We start from the raw sequence: 18,131 nt of genomic DNA, 5'->3' as shown, positions 1-18,131 counted from the left end.
AAAGACAAAAGGTGATATTAGGCAAACTTGGTCTGTGGTCGAAGAAATATTTGGTAAGTCAAAAAAATCTCTTCCATCATATTTCAAGATAAATGATCAAGATATTTATGACTCTAACATAATTGCCAATCATTTTAATGATTTTTTTATCAATATTGGTCCAAATATGTGCAGTAATATTCCACTAAGTGATGAAAATGATTTTTATAAATTCTTGCCTCGATTGAATGAAGCATCACTATTTTTTACTCCTGTTAATGAATCTGAAATTTTCAAAATTGTACAATCACCTAAAAGCACTAATAGCTGTGGTATCGATAATTTTAATCCATGTGTTTTAAAAAAGATATCTGCCTTGATTTTGAAACCTCTTGTACATATTTTTAATCTTTCTTTATGTACTGGAAAAATTCCATCGGAATTGAAAATTGCTAAAATTACACCAATACATAAAAAGGATGATATGCATACTATCGGAAATTATAGACCAATATCTGTACTGCCATTTTTTTCTAAAATTCTTGAGAAAGTTGTTTATAATCGTCTAGAAATTTTTTTAACGAAACATGCAATATTGAATTCTTGCCAGTATGGTTTTAGAAAAAATGTATCTACTGAAATGGCTCTCGTTGATTTTCATAATTATTTAATATGTTCATTAAATAAGAAACTGCATACTGTTGGTTTATTTTTAGATCTAAGCAAAGCGTTTGATTCTATTGATCATGCAATTATGTTAAAAAAACTAAAAATATATGGTATACGAGGTACGGTATTAGAATGGTTTAAAGATTATTTAAAAGATAGAACTCAAATAACTTTTTACAGTGGTGTTTTGTCAGACTCAAAGAAAGTCAAGTGTGGTGTGCCTCAGGGTTCAATTTTGGGGCCGTTATTGTTTTTACTGTACATCAATGATTTGATTAATTGTTCTAATAAACTGAAATTTATTCTTTTTGCTGATGACACCAATATTCTATGTAGTGATGAAAATTTTAACGTCTTAAAGAAAACTATGAACGATGAATTACAATACGTGTCACAATTGTTTAATTGCAATAAGTTGTCACTTAACACATCGAAGTCCAGTTTCATTTATTTTAGTTACAAGCAAAATTTTATTACAGATGATTTATCAAATAATTTAATCATCAAAATGAATAATGTTGTCATAAAACGTGTGCAATCTACAAATTTCCTAGGGGTTGTTATTGACCAACATTTAACATGGAACGAACATATACGAGTCATATCAAATAGAATATCAAGAATGTCATCAGCAAACTGCGCCATTTCTTGCCACAGTATATTTTAATTTTACTTTACAACTCAATGATTTTGCCCTATTTAATGTATTGTAACACTGTCTGGGCGAACAAGTATCCCACCAGGCTCCTTGGATTGTTCAAATTACAAAAGAAGATTGTTAGAATATGTTGCATGTCTGGTTTTAATGCTCCCTCAAAACCACTTAAAAAAAAACTTAATTTCCTAAATGTTTATCAGTTGAATCAATATTGTGTAGCATTAATGGTTTTTAAACATAAACAAAATAAAGTGCCGTATAATCTTGCCTCTATGATCAAAAGTAAAATATTGATGCACAGTTATAACACTAGAAATCCTGAAAATTATTATGTCGAAGAATGTAAAAATGCAGCATCTTCCTTTTCTTTTAAATTCAAAGGACCTTGCATTTGGAATTCTCTTCCCCGTAACATCAAACAGATCTCATATTTAAATTCCTTTAAATCCAAGTTGAAAAACTTTCTTTTCAACCATCCAACATCTTAATTTAATTCATCCCATCATATTTCCTAATTATTATATGTTTATTTTATCAGTACAAGTCTTGAATTTTATATTTTACTGTCCATAGGGACTGCCTCGACAGAACATTTGCTTTGTTCTTTTGCAGCTTCCCATTTCATGTTCATTTTTTATGCATGTACTGTAATTATCCTTATACAATCTTAGCCTTTTTTTAAATCTTACTTGTATCTTTAATACTATGTTTCTTTGTTTCCTTGTTTCTGTGTATTGTTGATATTTTTTATATGCTAAATGTATTTTAATGGACTTGAATAAATAAATAAATGAAATGATTTAAATAATATAGATGTGAGCCCGAAGCGCGAGCTGATTTTTTTTAAATTTAGATTTAGACTTTAAGCCGGGACATTCTTATCACTGTCGGTACAGAAGCGCGAGCTGAGAACTTTTGATTTATTGACTTGAAAACTTAACATATTCACACATTTTGTTTATATAAAGAACTATGTTAACTTAGATATGCATATTCAATTAAACAATATGTGTATCTTTCGCACGAACGGAAATTTTCAATATTATGAAGAGATTTTCAGCAAAGTTTTACTAAATATATGATGCAAGCATGAAGCGCGAGCTGAATTTGTTGAGATTTAGACCTTAAACCGGGACTTTCTTATCATTGTTGGTAGCCTACAGATAGCTCCCCACGATCGCATTGCAAAAAAATCGTAATCTAACAATAAAAGTATATTGATATTATTTTACCGACAAAGATAATGGAACTAAGTAAGACTAAGTAAGAACAAGGTACATGGAGCAGTTGGAACAGCCCCTCGTAACCCGACCGTTTGTCATTTTCCCGACAAGCGTCAGTCCAACAGCTCTGCCCTTGCGTAACAGACAATTTATAATTTTTTCTAACATCTCAGACTCCGCATCTTTAATCACACTGACACACAGGTTTACCTATAATCAAAACCTTGTCTACCCCATTCCTTCTCTCTTTGATTTTTCTCCTACCTTTTGTTTTACTCTTCCTCTTTTTCCCTCCCTTTCTTTCTTTCTTTCTTCCTTTCTTTCTTTTTTTTCTCTTCTTTCCCTTCTTCTTTCCTCTTCCTCCCTTCTTTTTTCCTTCTCGCTCCTTTTTTTTATTTTTTCCGACGGCAGCGCTGATGATTTACCGACGATATCCAAATTAGTGGGGGGTGTCGCACCCTCCCCCCCCCCCTTTAGCAACGGCCCTTCTTGCACTCTCTTTCCTAAAAGAATAATTGCTTTGAAGGGACCCAGGTTTGGGAACAGTCTTCCCAATGATATGGTACTAAGTACTTAGTACCTCACTATATATTTCCTAATGTACAAACCTAAATTGATATCCATGTTGATAAATTCTTACAATTTTCCTGTGTAACTTTTACAAAATTATAGGCCTACACTCTGGCTGAGTAATAATGGCAAACACATATTTTTCATATATATTCTTTAAATACCCACAATTGTAATATTTTGGCATTTCTTTATGTAATCAATCTATTTTACAAGTCCTCTCTTACAGATTGGTGTTTAATACATTTCTGGATCCTGCAGATTCAACAAACATTGCTTTTTTACGCAGGTTCCCTCATATTTCACTATATTTTGAATTGTCTTTGATTTCAAATTACTGTATCATTTAATTTAGATGAGTGATGCCATGTATAATTTATATGTTATGTCGAATGTTATGTTTTGTTTTGCATTAGGTACACTTGTGAAATATGTAAAATACAGTCAAATAAAAATTGAAGAAAAGATAATTCAATTTCAATCATCAGGAAAAGTCTGTATAGCACTTTCAATTTGAGACATCTCAAATGGTATTAAACAATTTGATATTTTCATATAATCCAAAATACATCATCACTCTCAAGCATATTTCATTTACAACTACAAAAATAACTGGAGTTCAAATAGAAAGCTATTGATAAGTCCTGAAACTATTTCTTGTGCCTGAACATATTCCAAAGGGAGGAGGTCAAATGACCTGCCAACAGGGTCACTAAGGTTAAACAAGGTTGCTTTGCCATGGAAACCAAATATTTCATTCAGCCTTAGTCTACACACACAGACCCTCAGAAGCACTTCAGTTGGTCCACAGAGTTCAGTTTTCTCCAAGGGCAAATCTGAGGAGACTCGCATAATTTTCGTCAATGTCAAAATGATTAGACAGATAAATCATTTGAACATTTTTTATGTCTTCAGGAATTATTTGTACAATACACATTAAAACACTTTGAAAAGAGAAAAGAAACTATGCTAGAAATTATTTCTAAAAAAGTTTAAAAAACCAAACTTGGATATCATGAAATCCAATTAATTTAACATATGAAAGAGAATGAATGAATGAATGAATGAATGAATCTTTATTTCGTTTCAATTCCGATATCAAACAACAACAATAACAGTAAATTATTTCGATACAAGTAAATAGCAAAGAACAAAAGTAAATAATTACAGGATAATATACATAATACATGCACTACTTTTTATGGAAATGAAACGTGGTGACCTACTAAGAAGCTTAGCTTGTGGGCCATAGGCCACCAGAATGTTAAAAACTTTAGCAATCATTTAAAACATCATAGAACAAGCAAACAACAAATTGGAGTAAATAACCAAAGTACAGATATACATATTTACAAAAGATACACTAAAAAGTAACAAAAAAGTGAAATGCAAACATTCTATAAGACCTAGAGTATAAGAATCTGAAATTCGAAAAGAAGAAAGAAAAGAGGAAAAAATAAAGAAAATAGGCAGAGCTCTATTTTTGCATAGATAATTGTGGGAAGAATACAATTTATAAAGTTAGACGAGATATAACAAGCAGGCATTCGTTTACTGATCTAAGTATTTCTTCAGTAAATCTGTCTTTAACTTGTTTCTAAAAACACTAAGGCTAACTGATTGCTTCAATGAAGAAGGAAGGGAGTTCCATAATTTTGGCCCTGAATAAACAAATGTATTTAGCCGAAAACTAGTTTTGACCAATGGCAAGTGGAGAAAAGAAACTTGTCTTGTAAAGTAAGAATGGATTTGGTCATTTCTAACACATAATGAATCAAGGGCAAGTGGAAGTTCTCATTTATTTAATTGATACATAATGCAACCGAGGTTGAGATCAAATATGTCATGTAAATTTAGGAACTTGTTTTCATAAAACAAAATATTAGTGTGAGATCGTGAACTTACTCCACAAACTAGTCTAATTACCCTTTTCTGGACTTTCAATAGCCCATCTAAATGAACTTTAGCAGCGTTAACCCAGGCAAGGATGCAATAATTCAAGTAAGGCAAAATGAGAGTTGAATACAACATGCATAAAATATTTTTTGGGAATATACTCTTCAATGAATTAATGACTCCTGAATTTCTGGAAAGAAGTTTACATAAATAAGATATGTGAACTTTCCAATTCAGCTTACTATCAATGTGTACCCCAAGGAATTTTGTACTCAAGACTTCAGTAATCTGAACATCACTGATTGTAATATTATCTGGCAATGTTGCTAGGGTGTTGCTGAATAAAATGTAGTTTGTTTTAACAAGATTTAAGGAAAGCCTGTTAGCAATGATCCATTCGTTAACAGAAATCAATTCTGAATTGATTGTTTGCAATAAATTGCAGGGGTTCTTTTCAGAAAAAAATATGCTTGAGTCATCTGCAAACAGGATAAATGAAAGGATTTTTGATGACTGAGGGAAATCATTAATATATATGAGAAATAAGATAGGTCCATGGAGTGAACCTTGTGGCACTCCACATGTAATTAACTGCATAGAAGACTTAACACCATTTAAAAATACAAACTGTTTTCTATCAGAAGGCGGTGCTGCACCATCCCGAGTTTGCTCAATCTCGAGATTTTAGCCCGATCGGCCCACTTCGCGATTAATCTCGAGATTCAAGAAACCCCGTCTGCACCATCGCAAGACAGCGATTCCTGCTCGAGCGAGGCAACAAACCCGATATTCAGAGCATGCGCACTTTCGGATCTTGGAGTTTCAACGGCCCGCGCTTTTGAATAACTTCCCGCGATATGCAAGCAATGTACTCCTTTCACTAGCACTTTCGCCGAATTCGACCGGTGTTATGCAACAATCCTCTCAGCTCAGCGAGTGAAGAAGTGATGTATTCTTCGTTAAATATGATGGCGGAGTAGGAGGCAACGACAGAGAGAGAGAGAGAGGGAGAGAAGGAGGAAAGAAATGCTATTTGTTCACATTTTGCGAAGGAATAAGACAACACTGCTGTCAGTGTTGTTATTGAATATGACCATCGTCGACGAGCACCTCCCCCTTCGGTCTCGTCTCTCCCAAAATCCATTCACTGGTGGGACACCATCGTTGCTTATTAGGCAATTGATGAACGCTATTCGCATGTATAAAGTTGACTTTCGCACGTGTTTATGTTTTGACCAAGGCGGAAGTGGAACGCGAATTGCATTATGGACTGACGTCATGAATAAATTACCCCGAGTCCAATCTCGAGTGCGTCTGCACCGACGAATTAGCGGGATAATTCGTAAAATAGCGCGCTATTTTGCAAATAAACCCGAGTTGACTTGGGATTGCAATCTCGAGATTAATCCTACGAACTAGCGTGATAATTGCGTCTCCACCGCCAACTATCTCGAGATTTTTCAGATCGGGATAATTTGCCGGATCAGAAATAGCGCGCTAATTTGAAAACTCGGGATGGTGCAGACGGCCCTAGAGAGGTAGCTCTTGAACCACTCCAAAGCCTTACCCCGGAATCCATAGAAAGATAGTTTATACAAAAGGATGTCATGGTCAATCGTCTCGAAGGCTTTGGAGTAGTCTAGGAATATACCGACAGTATGTAGCCCATTATCTTTTGCGGAAGAAATTTTGTCAATAAAATGTAACAGAGCATGAGAGGTAGTATGTTTTTCACGAAAACCAAATTGTTCAGGAGCGAGAATATTATTAATTTTCAAAAATTTCATAACACGAACAGAAATTATCTTTTCAAGAATTTTAGAAAAACATGTAAGAAGAGAGATGGGCCGGTAATTTCCAACTTCCTGAGGGTTTCCCTTAAAAAGAAAGGTAGACCTGTTTTCCACTCAGTTGCAAATTGTGTTCAGTCAGTCATGCATGGATGATTAGAAATCGCAATAATGCTTATTTACAGACAATGCTGTGACATTGAGGTGTAGCAGATATTACTTCAGATATCATGTCTTATTCCCCTTTACATTCTGCATCCCAACAATCTTGTTGTAGGATTGGTCAGAAGTCCGTCACATGATAAAGGGTAGTTTCCCCCATCAATCATGTTATACCGAGGTTTTTTACCTGACTACTAAGAAAGCACGAATGCCTGTGAGCAAGCAACCAGTGGACCAATGGCTTAAGGTCCTCTCCGAGGGACCTGGTAATGAGGATAAATGCCTTACCAAAGGGCAGTAGCGCACCATTTGGGAATCGAACCCGGGTCACGGAAATTTTGACAATTTGCCCATCACCTTCACCAACAGTGATTATTTGCTTATTATCCAGAAACTCAAGCTGGGAAGCAAAGGAGAAAATAATTGCTTAACAAACGAGAATAAATTAAGACTGGGCATCGAAAAAAGAGCTATCACGCAAAAGAGAGCACGGGGAAGCTATGGGAGGAAGAACACCTCGCATAGGTTCTGTGTACAAAAACAGTACACTGGGATAAAAAAAAGCAATTCAGAAAATCACTCAGAGAATTTTAAACAAGCCAAACCAACAGTACCGAAGTAAAAGGGTTGGCAATGAATCTGGTTGCAAAGATGGAACAAAATATGGCCTAAAAACGTATTTTGGAAGTAAACTTAGCTCTTTCAAGAGTCTTTCCTGGAGACGTCTTCACTCCGCGAGGGCGAAAAAACAAAGAGGACATTTAACGTGCATGCTAGCATGATATGGATGTGAACGGAAGTAGAAGTGGTCATGGTTTCACAGGGAGATGGCACTATTGCGCAAAAATCTGTGCACGATTACGCGAAAAATCTGTGCATTATATATTCAAGGTCAGTTCATGAAACTGAATTAGTACAGTAGATTGATACATCACGATTATTGAAGTAAATAAAAACATTGCCCAAAAGTTTGACATCATGTACAAATACTTCTGTTTACTATATTTGATCTAAAAGTGGTGTTCTTTATCTTGTCAGTCTCTTGGGTTGTTTTTCTCTATTGTCCATCTTGTGGGCTTACTTTCCATACTGTTGGTCTCGTAGGCTGCGTTAGTCTAGTGTCTGTCTCCTGGGCTTGGCTCGGAGAGTGTCGGTCTTGTGGGTCAACTTTGTGTAGTGTCAGTTACATGGACCTATATATTGGCTAGTGTGTATCTTGTAGGCTGTCAGATTCATTGGCCTATTCCAATCAATGTATATTTTGACATTTGTCATAGAGTCAAGCTCGTAGGTCATAAGGCTCACAGGCTGTTTGATATGTGGCTGTCCGTCTTGTGAGTATAAGAGACCTTTCGGTTTCTGTGACGAGCCATGTGGACGTACAAGATTAAGGAATTTTGGGAGCGCTGCGCGTGCGCGAAGTAATCTGTGATGAGCCTTCTCGTTCACTGCCCAAATCTGTGACTCGTATTTGAGGGTTTTGACGTTCGGTGTCATAGTGCTCGAACGAGCGCTAGTTCGTATGTGATGACGTCATCCAAGCTTAGCAAAAATGAACGAAGCCGCATCAACATTCAAGTTTCTTTGATTCAGCAGGGCTGGTAAACTGCAAATTACTGCTTGTTACCAGCTTTTCCATTACATTTAGTGTGTCCTGTTTTCAGACACTACATATCTGGTAGGTAATTGATGTTCTATTTCCAAACAACTGTTGTTCTCGGCTTTTTGTGCAAGAGTGCAAATGTTGCACCCACAGTCGCCCCACTGGTTCGTAGCGTGATGCTACGACTGATTCTCCGCCCGAGCATCGGCCCACGGCCCGCTCGCTATCACGCTGGTATATGCTGTGGCCTGGTACGGGTACGTCCAGTTAAATCGAAACTGTTTTCATCAATGTACGAACGTGATACTGAACAAGAGGTGTCACCACTTCTGGTGAACTAGGACTATGTTGCAGTCGCAGACAATCGAAAGCTTGGTATTGGTCTCGTGGGTCACACCATGTAAGTCCATGGTCATACCAAAACAATCAGCTTAACAGTTTTAACTGTTTAATTTTTAAGATTAGGACAGTGCAGTGGACCCATTTTTCATTACATACCGGTACTATACACAACCTGATAGAAATCTCTTACAAAGGCAAAACTGCTGATCAAATTGACATTTGAATTAATTATTGTACACTGTAAAACGCTTTTTAAAATTTTAAACCCCTTGTTTAAGTCTGTCACTCTATTAACAAATATTATTCGTTGCTCACGTAATACAGGAAATATCTACGTTCTGGTTCCAAATTCCATTCGGCCTCTGGCCTCATGGAACCAGAATGTAGATATTTCCTGAATTTCCTAAGAACAAAGCAGGGTGTAACAATTATGTCTTTCAGTGAATCCTTATATTATAGCAGAATAGGGGAAATCAATAGAGTAGAACTAAAAAAAATGTAAAACCCTGCATTTTGAGAGTGATTTTTGAAAGGAAGTCATTCATGACATCACAATGATCACAGTAATGATCACTGTAAAAAGAATGCACATTTTACCATTGAAATTGATGTTTAATAAGCAGTGCGCAGCACGGTGCTTGAATATGCATGTAATACGATTTCATATTACGTGGTTGAAATCAGAACTGGGCATGCAAGTAACAATGAAAACAACGTTTAAACAACGGCTAAATACCAAACAGGTAGTACGAGCTCATATTACCTGTTTGATCTTTGAGACCAGGTAAAATATGTAAATACGGATTTGTCTCACAAAAAAAAATCGACCAATCAGATTATAGAAATATGGCCCACTAAGAGATAATGCTAAATGTTTTAAAAAGTTTAAACTACCTGTTGCTAGCACGACAGGCTTAAAGGACAAGTCCACCCCAACAAAAAGTCGATTTGAATAAAAGGAGAAAAATCCAACAAGCATAACACTGAAAATTTCATCAAAATCGGATGTAAAATGAGAAAGTTATGACATTTGAAAGTTTCGCTTAATTTCACAAAACAGTTATTCTGGTGGGTATGCAAATGAGGAGACTGATCACGTCATCCACTCACTTTTTCTTTTGTATTTTATTATATGAAATATGAAATATTCTCATTGTCTCCTCATTGTCAAGTGAAACAGTGATTAATTCCTCCCTGATCATGTGAAATTAGCATTATTTAATACTATATGATTCAGTCAAGTTGGTCCTTGTTGTCAAATCTATAAAAAATTGAATATTGTATAATTCAAACAATAAAAAACAAAAGAAATAGTGAGTGAAGGACATCATCGACTTTCTCATTTGAGTTGTGCATATCACTGTTTTGTGAAAAATAAGAAAAACTTCATAACTTTCTTATTTTACTTCCGATTTTGATGAAATTTTCAGGGTTTTGCTAGTTTGATTTTTCTCTATTTTTCAAATCAACATTTTTCTGGTGTGGACTTCACCTTTAAACAAAATGCTTAAACTTTCAACAGTATTTTTGCAGTGTAAGTCTGAACAGGGGGGGGGTCATTCCAACCTGTCAGCTGTTGGTAGACATGATTGATGTGATTGTTCCAAGACATCCTACCAAATGGATACCAGTTGGTTTGATTGAATAATGCCTTTGCCATGCAGAGACACCGCTTTGATCGTCTAATTCTGAATCTGATGGAACCAATTACAACATTTACTTTTCACAAGAAAAAACAGCATGTTCTTTACCTCTGGTTGTGAGAGGGAGATTACATTTCATCTCTGGCAAAGCAGTAATATTTTTACCCATTATAGAGTTTAAAATAGCTTATTTGACATATTTAGAGTTATGAGGTCAGATATATTGGGATATCGTTTGATAAAAATTAGTTTAATTATGTCAGTGGTTCATTTGTACATGAATTAGCATATTTTTCAAAATGGCCGCCAAATACTTATTTCAACGTTTTAGTTAATGGTTTTCATAAACCTACTTTTAATTTTATTTTCTACTAGAAAGAAAACGTTTTGTTTTGTGTAAGAAGTTTTACACTGCAAATCCAAATTGTGGCCCAATCCATGTACATTTCCATTTTGCCATAGTGTGAGTTTGTAAAAGCTGGCCTTAAGCCAAGGCACTCAGCTCTGATATTTCTCAAAATGCGTCTGAATACATAGACTAGCATCCGAGGTGCGCTGGTGCCAAAGCCTTTACTTACCTCGGTGGTTGTTGTAGTTTATTTCTTTTGATCTGTTTTATACTTCCACAACCAAATTAGAAGATGATGAGATGTGAAGTAGCTCAATAAGAAAGTCAGTCAAATCACACTTTCTAATCCAATGAAGCAATCAGAGATTTTAGCTTTGACTGATAAATCGCGATCCCAGCAAATATTATTTCAAAAAGCCTGAAATTTCACCTCGTACATATGCAAATATATAATAAGCCCCGTAAGTTGGCAAATGCCTCTGTGCAGTCCAGCCATCACCCCTGTTAAAATACAGTGCCCTAGTCTATTTTCCAAACCTTATTGGGCAGATAAGTAGTGCGCGAGGTCTTACTTTCCCCAAAGGCTAGTAAAAGCTTACTTGAATCGTTTGAAGTTCAGAATCCAGTATTTCAATTTGAAATATCATGGTAAAGTCTATAGAAAGTTTGCAGAAGTGTTTCATTTGCATATTAATTGGCATATTTTCAAAATGATCAATGTATCATTACTACTACATACAATCACTAATATGTATTTAATAGTCACAAACTACAAATGTATGATTATCAAACTTTCAACAACAACAAAAATGTTAAACTCTAAAACCTAATTTGGCAGGCTTGTACAATGGCAGCAACTTACCTGAAAGCAGAGGGAAACTATGGTTGCCGCTATATGACAGCATCGTCAACAATGTAATCTTATCCATTAAATTTTTGAAATGTCATTATAACTTAGAAAGTATATGAAAATATTTCATGAAACTTGGATATAAAAGTGATCAAGTAATACTGATCATCCTGAATAAGTTTCATGTCACATGATGGAGGTCATTTAGGGTCAATGATCTTGACCATGCTGGGTCAAACTCTGCATCAGACCAAAAGACGTTAAAAGATGGGAGTTGCTGCTACCCTGTTTGGCGCTCAACGAATAAAGGGAGAGCCTTGTCAATTTGGCACTGCACAGTGGGTGCCGGGGGCCCACGATCAATTTTGCAAAGCAAATTTTTGGAGTATTCCATTTCATGTCTATTTCGAACAATAAAATAAGGATTTTCATCATCTTTTCATCTTTTCATTACATTAACATTTATATCTTAACCAACATTAATTTTTTGAGGTGTCATAATTTTAAAAGTATGAAACTTAATGGTAATCATATATCCCTGATCATTTTGCATGAGTTTCAGTAGGGACAGTGATTTTCCGCAGACGGAATTCATGGAAACAGCCTTTTGAAATGGAAATTGGCTTTTGAAACGGAAAATCACAGCAAAACATATTTTTCCTCAAAATGCACAGAACAGCAACCGAAATTACTCTCAAATCTCAACGAAATACAAAAACAAATGGCCACAAAACATGATCTCACTTCCCTAAAATCATAACAATTCACACATCATGACTACACTAGACTTCATAAAAAGATATTAAATACATATATAAATAAATAATTAGGTAGAATGTTGGTCAAATTCATCATCATCATCATCGTTGTATGGAAGAAGTAGGTGATCCTGTAGTGCTTCCTATCATTCCTTCGAGATTTACTGGGCTTTAAAAACAACTGACAAACATGTGTGGAGGGTGGACATTTAGGGAAGAATATGGTGAATGGAGGACCAGTGTTTGTCCTGTCTATTTTTGAAAGTGTTTAAAGGTAAATGCTAGTTTTGGTAACGATATTAAAATGAGTTCGTACAGAATCCAATGAAATGACCACCAAAGTGTCTGTTTGTATAAATAAAACGCATGTGCCAAAGGATTCTGGAAGAAATTGTGTAATTGCTGAGAAATCAGCAAATAAGCACAGGATTCGGGTAGAGCGTCGGGTCCGACGCTCAAAGCAATAATTATACACTGTCCCACGTGCGCTTATCTGTGTTGGGGAAGTTCAGTCTGAACATTTTTCAGCGTAGATTTCAAGATTTCACAAAGTTCAGTTTATGTAACTGTACCAGATCTAGATCCTCGATGATATACTGAGAATTAAGCCTGGTTTTACAGACTTTCTCATGAAATCAGTGTTTACTGCAACTACTGGAATTTCTCTTTAAAGTGGATGCCAAGATTACAGAAGAAGGAAGACTGTTCCAGGATTCTATCACTCTAAAGGTGGTTTCAAACCGCCTCGATCATAAGAATCCCCATTAAATTACAAAAACTTTTTTAGGCTAAAAAATACCCATTAATTATTCCAGCATTCACACTGCCCCGAATCATACTCTTCGGGATAAGTTCCTGAAGTTACGAGCATGCGCAGTATGGTCTGATAAGCAGGCAAGGCGGGAGATTCAAAATCACTAGCTCAGCAGCCACCCACGGCGCCCACGCCCAACTACACGCTGGGCTAAAAGTTCCCGTAAATTGCTTTCACATTGCCAAAATACCTGCGACCTTGGAAAAATACCCGCGAAAGTTCTCGTAATTTTGACAAGTACCTACTATTTACTACATGTAGGTGGTTTCAGACCGCCTCGAAGTTCGTCAGTTCCAGGTATTTTCTGATCGAGAAATTTACCCCTATCAGAAAATACCAGGTAATAATGACAATGTGAAAGCAAATTACGCGTAATCTCCCCGAAAGAAAATACCCATGGGAAGGGATGTCAACCAAAATGAATGGGAAAAGGGGAGTTGTCAGGTTGCTCTCATTGCTCCCTGTCTGGAATCAGACCAGATCTTGAGATTCTGTCGCGACACATCAGGGATTTTTTATGACCGCCTAATGCATTAGATAGTCATTGTTGCAACTTATTATATTATAAGAGACACATATCATACACACATGCATGAAAATGTGAAATAATTATAATTTCATGAGTACTAAAGTGATGATGCCCCCCCCCCCTTTTTTTTCAGCGTTTTTAATGATGAAAAATCCCCACAATCCAAATTTGGTGGGAATCAGTCCATAGGGCCTCAAGAAAACATAATTACATTTAGAACCAGGCCAATAATACATTGACTTCAATGCGGCTAATTATTTATTCACGAGGTTTTATCTTGGGGCCCTATGGACCGATTCCCACCAAATTTGGATAGTGGAGGTATTGTGGTATTTCATCATGCTCTACCAAAATATGGTATCAAAAACAGTTAAGTACAAAAAAAAAATGATGATGTCACACTTTGGTACTCTCAGAGAAAGTGGGATATGACATCATCAGCCATCCTAAATGAATATTCATTAAAACATTGCACATAACTGTTTTCAGCCCAGAGTAATCCTTTAAGAAAACTACTAGGCCTTGTCCCTTACTTATTTCCTATCCCTAATTTATGTGTGAAGCTAACGTGAACAATTTTAATATCATTTTCCATGTAGGCTATACAAACACAGCATTGGCCTAAATGTGTCAATGGAAACTCATTAAAACTTAGATAAAAGTTCAAGTCCACCCCAGAAAAATGTTGATTTGAATAAATAGAGATAAAATCAAACTAGCATAACACTGAAAATTTCATTAAAATCGATGTAAAATAAGAAAGTTATGACATTTTAAAGTTTCACTTATTTTTCACAAAACAGTGATATGCACAAGTCAGTGGCATGCAAATGAGACAGACAATGATGTCCCTCATTATTTCTTCTGTATTTTATTGTTTGAATTATACAATATTTCATTTTTAATAGATTTGACAAAAAGGACCAACTCGACTGAACCATCAATATATACTCCTAGGTTCTTAATTTTTTCTACAGGATTAATACTGAGATCACCAATTTTAAGTCAAATATCAGGCAATATCTTCAAATTGTGTGGGTAGCTATGAAAAATGCAGTTTTTGAGTCGTTCAGCTTTAATTTGTTTACAGTCATCCACTGTTATATGTAGATGTCAAGTATGCATCTCTGCAGTTCATCAAGGGCATTTTCGAGGTCTCCATCAGTTTTAGGGTTAAAGGGGAATCTAGCCTTGGTCATAAAATGTGTTGGAGAAAAAATAGGAGAAAAATAGATAAAACAGAATGGTGAAAGTTTGAAAGAAATCGGACCAGCAATGGCTGCTTTAAAATTGAAATCCCTAAGATTATGTAAATTTCAAATTGGCAACTGGGTAAGTAAATTATGACAAGGGGCAAGGACAACTTTCCCATAGGCCATGTACTTAATTATCAGGGATTTGTGGTTTTCTCCTAACTACCCATTCCCCTGGGGCAGTAATCTAAATATAACCCTGGTAGTATATTGCTTTAAGTCCTCATGAAAGAAAAATAAAATTTGAAGTAAAACTTTTGAAAAAATGACATAATAGCCATTTTATATATTGGAGTACATGGAAGAGTAGTCATTGCCTTACATCACTGTGACATCACATATGTGGCCAATTTGAAGTCTCTGTGGGTCTAGGGATTACCAGAATTCACAACCTTTAAAAAATCATAACTTTATTATCGTTTGTCCAATATTGTTCAAACTTTCACCTATCAACTTGTCTGATTTTTCTTATTCCCCTAAAAATAAGTTTTTATTTGAGTTGGACTCAGTATCATCTGCATAGAGATGATAACTAATGTCTAATAGCATGATCTTGCTCTGTCATCCACCGGAAGTGTATAAACTGAATAACCTACAGGACTGATAACCGAGCCTTGTGGTCGTCCAAAGTTAGACATTTGGGGTTTGGATAATTCACCCAATATTACAACTTGAGAGGACCAACCACTTAAGGGCCGTCTGCACCATCCCGAGTTTTCAAATTAGCGCGCTATTTCTGATCCGGCAAATTATCCCGATCTGAAAAATCTCGAGATAGTTGGCGGTGCAGACGCAATTATCGCGCTAGTTGGTAGGATTAATCTCGAGATTGCAATCCCAAGTCAACTCGGGTTTATTTGCAAAATAGCGCGCTATTTTACGAATTATCCCGCTAATTCGTCGGTGCAGACGCACTCGAGATTGGACTCGGGGTAATTTATTCATGACGTCAGTCCATAATGCAATTCGCGTTCCACTTCCGCCTTGGTCAAAACATAAACACGTGCGAAAGTCAACTTTATACATGCGAATAGCGTTCATAAGCAACGATGGTGTCCCACCAGTGAATGGATTTTGGGAGAGACCAGACCGAAGGGGGAGGCGCTCATCGACGATGGTCATATTCAATAACAACATTGACAGCAGTGTTGTCTTATTCCTTCGCAAAATGTGAGCAAATAGCATTTCTTTCCTCCCGTTCTCTCCCTCTCTCCCCCTCTGTCGTTGCCTCCTACTCCGCCATCATATTTAACGAAGAATACATCACTTCTTCACTCGCTGAGCTGAGAGGATTGTTGCATAACACCGGTTGAATTCGGCGAAAGTGCTAGTGAAAGGAGTACATTGCTTGCATATCGCGGGAAGTTATTCAAAAGCGCGGGCCGTTGAAACTCCAAGATCCGAAAGTGCGCATGCTCGTAATATCGGGCTTGTTGCCTCGCTCGAGCAGATATAGCTCTTCGTGGGATGGTGCAGACGGGGTTTCTTGAATCTCGAGATTAATCGCGAAGAGGGCTGATCGGGCTAAAATCTCGAGATTGAGCAAACTCGGGATGGTGCAGCACCGCCTTTAGATATGACTTAAACCAGGTCAAAGCCACAGATCATACTCCGATTCTGCTGGACAAGCATGATAAAAAAGTATCATGATCTATAGTATCAAATGCAGCAGATAGGTCCAAAAGGACAATCAATACAACTTTGTTAGAATCAAGTGCAAACATAATATCATTCTTTACTTTAACAAGAGTGGATTCAACACTGTGTTTGCTGACTGGAATGGATCAAGTAAACTGTTGGATTCCATCTGGTATTAAACAATGCTAATGCCACATGTTCAATGAGGAATTAATCGTTGTTTCACTTGACAATGAGAAAACTGGAATATTTCATATAATACCATACAAAAGAAATTTTAAGTGGATGATGTCATCAGTCTCCTCATTTGCATACCGACCAGGATGTGCATATAACTGTTTTGTGAAATTAAGCAAAACATTAAAATGTATGAACTTTCTCATTTCACATCCGATTTTAATGAAATTCTCAGCGTTATGATTGTTGGATTTTTCTCTTTCTATTAGAATCAACTATTGGAGCTTCATAGCTGCAAATTGAAACACAATATACAGCTTCCTTTAGTACTGGTATACATCTTTCTCTTAGCAGCTTGCACTTTGGAAGCATCACAGGGGAGCAAGGCCAGTCAGTGGTAAAGCAAAATTAGACAAATATTTTCTGGGAGTCCCATCTAAAGCCTAGCGGAATCAGTATCCTTCCAACAATGGCAGACTCCATGGCAGTAGCGTATTATGGATGGAATGAAAGTCTGTGTGCAAACAGCCTCCAGGGTTGTCAATAGAGCTTACAGTAAGCTTTATGGAGAGGATTGGCACTTAGAAATTTCACAAAGACTTCAAATGGTAACAGAATGAATTGATAGATTATTTAAGGGTTAAGCTTGTACAATGATACATTTACAAGCAGAAAGGCTTCGGCTAAACATGCCTTGGGTTGGTAGCAACTTATAACTGGTAGCAGAATGTTGTCAAGTCATTTTCGAAAATTTCTTTTAAAAAAGGCAGATCCAGGAGAAGAGAAACTAGTATGCTTTTCACACTGCACTTTTCCCCCTTAACCCCAGGAAATTGGTGGGGCCTACGGGGGGTCTTAGCCCCACCAATTTCCCGGGGTTAAGCTTAGCCCACTTCGTTTTCACACTACGTTTTAGCAAAGTGGGCTAGCACGGTAAATAGTACGGTACTATCTGGCCCTGCAAAAAAGCAGGGTTAGCCGACTTATTGTGGTGCTAGCACCACAACTGCGGTGCTAAGAGATGCAGTGTGAAACGAAACACGGCTAAGGAAAAGTGGGGCTAAGCATTAGCCAATCACAGAAGTCGAAATTGCACGTTAATCGCGCTCTGTATGGTAAAATCATCAATATTAATGAGCTGTGTGATTGCCCGGGGTTAAGGCGTTAACCCCGGCTAAGCAAATAGTATGGGGTTAAGAAAGACAGTGTGAATCGAAAAAAAAATAGT

Source organism: Lytechinus pictus, chromosome 3 (genome assembly GCF_037042905.1).
Source record: "Lytechinus pictus isolate F3 Inbred chromosome 3, Lp3.0, whole genome shotgun sequence".
Classification (NCBI taxonomy): Eukaryota; Metazoa; Echinodermata; class Echinoidea; order Temnopleuroida; family Toxopneustidae; genus Lytechinus; species Lytechinus pictus.
This window is presented reverse-complemented; position numbering follows the sequence as displayed.